At 34.8% G+C, this 6,947-nt stretch overlaps 1 long non-coding RNA gene across 1 annotated transcript; it reads left to right on the plus strand.

The window, feature by feature from the left end:
- The first annotated feature begins 1,508 nt into the window (after nucleotides 1-1,508).
- LOC121218537 (uncharacterized) lies at nucleotides 1,509-3,203 on the plus strand. Its single transcript, XR_005914916.1, has 2 exons — nucleotides 1,509-2,090; nucleotides 2,394-3,203. It is a non-coding gene; the product is annotated as an uncharacterized lncRNA (long non-coding RNA).
- The last annotated feature ends 3,744 nt before the right edge of the window (nucleotides 3,204-6,947 follow it).

Here is a 6,947-nt window from a genome sequence, read left to right on the forward strand (position 1 = left end):
GAGATGAAGCTCTAGATTAACTTCATCGAACAGTTGAAATGAATGATCAATAATAGTGATTGAGAACACTTTGTCTTGCTTAAAACTTACTAAGCATTAAATGCTTACTCCGTTCTTTGAATCTCTGTTTTATAGATTTTGGTTCGTCAGCTATCGGACTCGGGATTATTGAAGTCGAAGTCGCCCACACTATCAAAGCCCTTTTGGTACACTTTTGGTTGAACTCTGAAAATGGCATGTATAGGACTACCCTTTTTGTAGTGGGTCATGGACCCTTTGGATTTGTATAATTTTGGATAGCCATGCGAAAATGGCTTATATATGTTTGAGCATAATGTTATAATCATTTGGTATGGATATGCTTAACAAGGATTGGCCATGTGAATGGTTAATCACTATCATAATTTGTGCTATTTATGCTAAAAGGGCTAGTTGAATCATGGAAACTATGAAATAGGTAAAGTCTACCTTAAAGGCAGATGCTGACAGCAGCAGTGATGTAGATTTGGAAAATCTCTAAAAATAGTAGGAATAGAATTAAATAGTGAATAAATTATTTAAATGAACCTTGATGAATCCAATTTCATATGGAAGAAACGAAACGGTCATATTAGTGGTATGTTAAGAGATAATTAGGTTTTCGTGAGACAGGGCCAGAACGGTTTCTGGATTCCCTGTTCCGGCTTTGGAAATTCATTATAAATTAACCAGAGATAATTAGGAGTCATGCCATATATGTATAGATTCCTCTCTGAGTCTAGTTTCTATAGAAACAAACGGCATCAGTATTGAAGCCCTGTACAGGGAGATATCCAAATTGTAATGCATGAATGTCAGTGTAGTCGCACCCTGTAACAGGGGAGACTTTAACTAATAAACTGTACTAATTGGCCCGACCATAAATTCTAGAAAACAATATGTAGATGGAAATATGAGTCTAGTTTCAGGGAAAAATCACGAAACTGATTTTCGAGTTGTGAAACTCAAGATATGATTTTTAAGGTGACAGCGACACAGTTAGCCAGCTGTCTGGAAATTTTTAAAATGGACTGCGATAGTAAGCGAATTTAGTCTGTGAACCCCTCGTGTCCGACTCCGGCAACGGTCTCGGGTACGGGGCGTTACACGACACATAACTTCAAACCCAATTAATTTGAAAATCTCAGTAGTGTCGCGACATAGGTACACCTGTGTTGTGACATGCAACTACGAAGCATCAAAACTTGAAAATATCAAGTTGTGTCACGAAAAAGGTCCCCCTGTCTTGCGACACACTACTTTAAACCTAAATTTTTGAACATTTTAAGCCTGTGTCGCAACACACTTAGACACATGACGCGACACAACGCTTCGAACCTAAATTCTAGGAAATTAGGGCAGCATATCATGAAACACATACTCCTATGTTGTGACACGACATTGTTTTAATGAAATTTCCTGCCGTTAGATTTTTTATATAAATCGTATGATTTCAGACCTAAAACATTACTTTTAAAACACCCAATAAAGCACCCAAAAGCATAGGGTATCGTACTTCTCCTCTACTGTCACTGTTTTAATTTTGAGGGTTTGAACCGCCATTTTCGTTGGTAATCTCTTCTCCCCTCATTCATTAGTAATTTTTCTAGTATTTTTTTCTTCTCTTTGACGGGTATATTTCATCAGAGACGAATGAAGCACGACCAAATCGAGGTTTAATGTTCTAATCTCCTTCTCTGTTATGCGTTTTGTTTTACGGTTATCTTCGTTTATTTAGATACGAACACATGGCACTCCGCAAATCACGCCATACACAAAAAATGTTCATGAATTTCGGTGCTACCTTTTTTGACAACCCTAAAGTCAAACAGTACTATTTTCAAATGAACGGTTGCACATTCATTCAAGAACGGGGGTTTGATCCCTCGTTAATCGAGTGCGACACAATTTGAGATTTGTTGGATTTCCACTATTGGTGTACTTTTTGCTTAACCCCAAACGAACCATCGGTCAACGCAATTCTCTACGAATTCTATGCTTCCCTAAAGGATAGGGAAACCCACAAACTCCCGGATGACATACATATGCATGTAACATTTCAGGGAAAATAGGTATTGTTCATACCCCGAAATTTGTTTGTATTATGATGCTATGTATTATGCCTCAAATTGCTTTGATTCTGTTGATTTAAACATGTATCGAGGCATAAATATGCTATTCTACAATACGTAACACAGGGGCGTGGAAAATGGACTCGCTAAGTCGGTACCAATATACCCTTAAAGTTTAGTTAGACTATAATATTTCCAATGGCCAAGATGTGGATGCAATTTATTTTCACCTGCATCTCTCTAACGCAGAATGTCTCTCACATCACCGCCTTTAAAGCAATTTTTCTTTACTCAATTTTACAGAAAAAACAGGTCTGTGTGGGCCAGTGGAGTTATCAAGTGATGCTGCAATATAGTAGTGGCCAAAAATGGGGAATGTACATCTTCCATCTCGTGACAACCTTATGCAAAAGGGCGAGGGTTCCTATGTCACCGACCGAGACATTTGTAATGCCAACGAGAAGTGTGCTTGGAAATAACATGTATAGTCAATTCATTGACCTTCACCAAAAACAAGTGATGGAGTGGAACCAACATTGAAAGAAGAAGATGGACATCCCCCCACCGTCCAAGAGGAAGACCAAAATCAAGCCCTAGTTGATTGGCTTGACTGACATGTCGGATATCGAATGGGTCATACGATGGATGTAAGATATATCCTTGGTGGGAATCGTTTACAAACAGAGGCATGGTAGTTGTGTGCCTAACCCTCCACCGAATAAGTGCGCGCCCGTTCAATATTCTGATACATTGAGGGGGAGACAGAGAAGAAGAAGATGAAGACGACGACATTGAAGGAGATGATGAGGAGGAGGAGGAGCCTTTCTGAGTCTCCAATTAGGAGGCGACGTTTAAGCCATAATGCCCCTCAATGATTGGAATCGCATTCCACAACTCGGTCCAACAAAGGCCTATCCAATCTTCTGGAATGAGGGTTACCAGGACAACTGCGGGACGGGGTAATGGAAGGTCAATGATGGATGCGGAGTCGATGCATGACTTATATGAAATTTGAACAATTTTTTAATTTTTATTTTTATTTTGGGACTTGGAATTTTTATTTTGGATGGTTTTTATTTTTTTCTGCCTGGTAGTTAGATTTTTATTACTCTATTTTTTTTCTGTTAGTTAATTTCTATGTAGGAACCCTATATTTTAGACAACACAAAATTTTTGGAGTTAACTGGGACAAACGAGACAACCCAACAGCAAATGCAGCACGATCATGCCATATCAGATAATTTCATTCCTTTATTTTTTTAGCATAGTAGGGACAATGTGCTAAATAAAGTGTGGGGTGACATAGAATTTTTAGGATTTTTTTTGTTTTAGTTGTTATTTCTGGTTATTTTTAGAAATTTTTAGAGTAATTTTTTATGTTGTTTTGTTTGTGTTCAAGTTTATAGAAATACAAGTGATTGGTTAGGAGCATGTAAATAGGATTATGTGAATAATTTGTAAACTTAGTTCGATAATAATTAATACTAGACTATTTAATTTTAGATTAATTAGTTCAATTTATTACACTGTGAATAGGTGAAAGTGTGTTAAGTATACAATGTGGTAAATGAATACACAAAAAGCATGCATGTTAATTTAATTCTACGTTGTAAAAATTGATAAATTTAGTTAATTAAATCCATATCTTGAAATACCTAGGGATGACCTAAGGCATTGTTTGGTAGACACATTAGAGCTAAAGAGCCGACCCGATGCATGAATTCTTTAGTACCCTATTTTGAGTCAAAATCCATTTTCTTGAGGAACCATGAATGAAACCATGAGCCTAAAATATAATCTCTTGATCTTTTTTTTCTTGGTCCCGCACGAACTTAGACATCAGACCATTAATATTGAGGGTTAGGTAGATACATAACGAAAGTTTCAAAATAAAGAAAAATTTAGTCTGAACCTACAGAGTGGTATGGTATAGTGACTAAGATTCTTGCAAACTAGTGCTGAACTCGAAAAATCAATTGAAAGAAAAGTTTGTGAAGGCTAAACGCCAAGCGAGAAAATCTCAAACGAAGAAAAGCAAAATGAGATGAAGAAAAGAAAGAAAATAGAAAAAGAGATATACTCATGTTTGCAGAAAAGACTTGCTAAGATGATTGTACTCACGAATATTGTATTGTACCTCAGGAAATGGAGAGAAAAGGAAGGTAAGAGAAGTGGATATAAGGTGGTGAGCTTAGTTGGGACATTGGGGGAGCTTTGAGAACAATATAATGTGCCAAAATATTTTCGTGCTTAAATCGTTTTATTATGCCTATTATTGAACATCGAACCAACCTAAGCCGCAAAATGTTCCAAGTTGAAAAGTTCTATGTGACCTAAGTATACACTGCATGAAGGAAAATTAAATTGAGTTTAGAAAATTTTTACCACTTAGGTTGATATTAGCATAAATGTGTACTTATGTATTTTTTTTATGTAATACTATACTTAACATTCTTTAACTTATTTTCCTTGTAATTTATTGAACTAATCTGTCTGACGTTAAAAATTAGGATTTAGTTACATATCGCGCTAGAATTACATGATTGTTCATAACATTTTATTTACATCACTCCGATCCAATCGCTTGTCCAAAGAATTCTCGAGTACTTTAGCTTTATCTTTGCATTTTTCTTTTCGTTTTCTTTTGTGTTTATTTTTCTTTTTTGTTTGCTTGAGGACAAGTAAAAACTTAAGTGTGAGGGTATCTGATCTACTACAAATCGTAGTGGCAAATTAAGTATTTCTTGGCACTTAACGAGCTTGTTTTCTAGTCATTTTAGTATATTTTATTACACTTTTGCATTTCTTAGTTTAGATTCAAAATATTGCAAAATAAGAGTTTTTACACATTATTTCAAGTTAGTTGACCTAATGAGCCAATACCGACCTTAAGATGGTTTTAATGATTTAATTGAGTATGCAGGATAATCACTAGGAGGCCCAAAAGCATTAGGAATGACAATCGGATCGTAAAGCAAGCTTTCAGAGTCGCAACACAACCAAGCTAATTTAGAATATTATATTCAAAGTTGTGTATCGCAACACGGCCACAGGTGAAACGATAGGCAGAAATTAAGTGAGGGTTTTTCCTCCTACACAACTCATTTTTATTTGATTAAGGCTTGTAATTGATCTAATTAGGGCTACTAAACTCAATATATAAATAGTTAAGCTGAGGCAAGGCTTAGGGAGTTTTTTCCAAGCCGTTTAGGGTTTTTGTTAGTAGTTTTAAGATCTTTATTTCGTTCTAGTTTATTTTCAAAAAAAAACATTTTCTTATTCTTCGACTTGGATTCAATTTGAATCCAAGTCTTCGTTATTAAGTATTTCAGTATTTTTCTTTCGTTTCATGTTTTGCGACTAACGATATCTCAATCACTATCAAAGGATTTTGTGATTCTGAGCCTATTAAGTTTATCAAACGAAGCAATTTATGTCCTTCTCTCGTTGTAATTTATTTGTGTGTTTGTGCATGATTAAATTAATTTAAGAGAATATGGAAGTTATGTTCATGAGTGGCTAGATCCTTTGAGAGATTAATGAGCGGATGTGGGAGTGATTAAGGAAAGAATTAGGGTTTTGAAATAGAGTTGGCTAGTATAAATCCATGTGTGTTTTAACCCTAAGATTGATGACTCTAGGAAGTAATCTGGGATAAACGATGTTGAGAGATAAGTTTACTTAGTAAATCATGGATTTAACCTGATCAAGAAAGTGAGTTTGAGAGATAAGCGTGTACTGGTCGATTAGTTAAGTAGTAGAGGCGGGAGGTAATACTATTTAATTAATAACTAGTTCTGTAATAAAACCCTAATTCTCAAGTTAATTGCAATCACTGAAGCAAGTTGATCTTTTTCCTATTAATTGAGAGATCTTCATTGTTAACTTTGTTTTTAGTAGTTAGTTTTTATTTTACAATTTTAATTCTCAAATTTAATTATTGTAATATGATTTTTGGTGATTATTCTTTAGACATACTAGTGTAGATAATATATTTAGATTCAATTCAACCTCTCTTGGCTACAATCCTTAAAATACTTCTGTAACACCCCATGTCTGACCTGTCCACTAGATTCAGGTATGGAGCGTCACAAATGGACCTATACTTAATTAACCTTTGCTAACTCGATTACTATAAAATATTCTAAAACCAATCTAATAATGAAACTTAAAATAATAATTCTTACATCCAAGGCCTTAAGTCACTAGATACTTATTCTCTCAATTTCCTAGCTTTAATCAAACTGTTAGTTTACAATTCAATTTTTAAAATCTTGCTAAGGACTATGTACCCTAAAAATCCAGATTCTAGGGAGGTTATCTAGCTTCATTGTTTTGATAATGAAGCAAAACCTCCAATGGTACCCTCTTCTTATGTACATGTCTTTATCTATCAATGATCCTCGATCTTCTTTCCATCTAGCTTGGTCCCTCCCCTGAGTCCTCGATCAAATTTGCAAAACTTTTGAACATCAAACAATGCTTGTAAGCTCAAATGAACTTAGTGAGTTACTTTACTGCACCATAATTAAGCACTATCATATGAGGGTAATGAATGTAAAATAAACTAAACAAAATACAAGATTCTATGTCAAGGTGGGTGTAACACCTCTAACCCGTCTTCGATACAGGATTACGATTACACATTCAATCCAATGACATCATAAAATTATTCAAATATTAATATCTAATCCACACATTAAACATAGCATATATACGCTTACAGGCCTTAAATCGAGCTTACAAAACCTTAAAAACAATTTAGAAACAATCAGGGACTAATTTGAATCAAAACAGAAAAACATGAAATTTTTTTTTGAAATTTTTGAATTTTTGGAAACAGGGGTCACAAAGTTG

This window comes from Gossypium hirsutum, chromosome D06 (assembly GCF_007990345.1).
Source record: "Gossypium hirsutum isolate 1008001.06 chromosome D06, Gossypium_hirsutum_v2.1, whole genome shotgun sequence".
Lineage (NCBI taxonomy): Eukaryota > Viridiplantae > Streptophyta > Magnoliopsida > Malvales > Malvaceae > Gossypium > Gossypium hirsutum.